Below are 1089 nucleotides of genomic sequence, written 5' to 3'. Positions count from 1 at the left end.
CCCTTATCCACCTCTCTCATTCCTCTCAACCTTTCTCTTTCATCTCTTTCACTCTAACATTTTCTCTGTTATCCCTATTCTATCCCTAATTGAAAAAAATCAAAAACACTTGTCTTATTTTAATAATTTTCATTCTCAAAATTAAAAAAAAAAAAAAGAAACCCCAAACCCTTACTCACCTCCTTCATTCCTCTCAACCTTTTCTCCTTCATCTCTCTCACTCAACAACACATTTCTTCTGTCATCTCTGCACTAGCTCTAACTAAAAAAACACTCATTATTAAATAAAATGGTNAGAGAAAAAAATACTTACATAAATAAAAAAAATTAAAGCACCTAATTTTTCTTTATATAATTATAAATAAAATTTCAAGATTTAGAATTTTATTGTTTGATTTTATAATTGAGAATTTTATTGTATTTTGATTTGTTTTTTGCTTTAGTAAAGGAAAACAAGTTAATGAATTTCTACCAAAAAAAATTAAATGGTCACGGAGCAATGTTACGTAATAGTCTCAGAATGTAAAGGAATGTAAAGGAAGGATAAGGAAGGATGCTCATAAGTCTTGGTGCAAGTTGTGCGCGTCGGCTGTAATATATATAGTGAAGATAATGAAATTAAAGAGATTTTGAATGAACATTTTTCGAAAGGTGAATATGAGTCAACTCTTTACAAAAGTAAATCGTTTAATAATGAATGCTTTTTTAGTTGGGGCTAGTGCAGAGATGATAGAGAAAATGTTTGAATGAGAGAGATGAAAGAGAAAGGGTTGAGAGGAGTGAATGACGTGAGTAAGGGTTTGGGGTTTTCTTTTTTTAGTTTTAAGAATGAAAATTATTAAAATAAGACAACTGTTTCTGATTTTTTTCAATTGGAACTAGGAGTAGGGATGACAGAGAAAAGGTTGGAGTGAAAGAGATGAAAGAGAAATGGTTGAGAGGAATCAAAGAGATTGGTAAGGATTTGGGGGTTTCTTTTTTTATTTTTTTAATTTTGAGAATGAAAATTATTAAAATACCCTTAACCTTAAAACTTAGAATTCATGATATATAGGGGTGTTTTTGTCTATTGAAACCCGGTACATATTG

This window comes from Vigna radiata, chromosome 5 (assembly GCF_000741045.1).
Source record: "Vigna radiata var. radiata cultivar VC1973A chromosome 5, Vradiata_ver6, whole genome shotgun sequence".
In the NCBI taxonomy this organism is placed as follows: Eukaryota; Viridiplantae; Streptophyta; class Magnoliopsida; order Fabales; family Fabaceae; genus Vigna; species Vigna radiata.
This window is presented reverse-complemented; position numbering follows the sequence as displayed.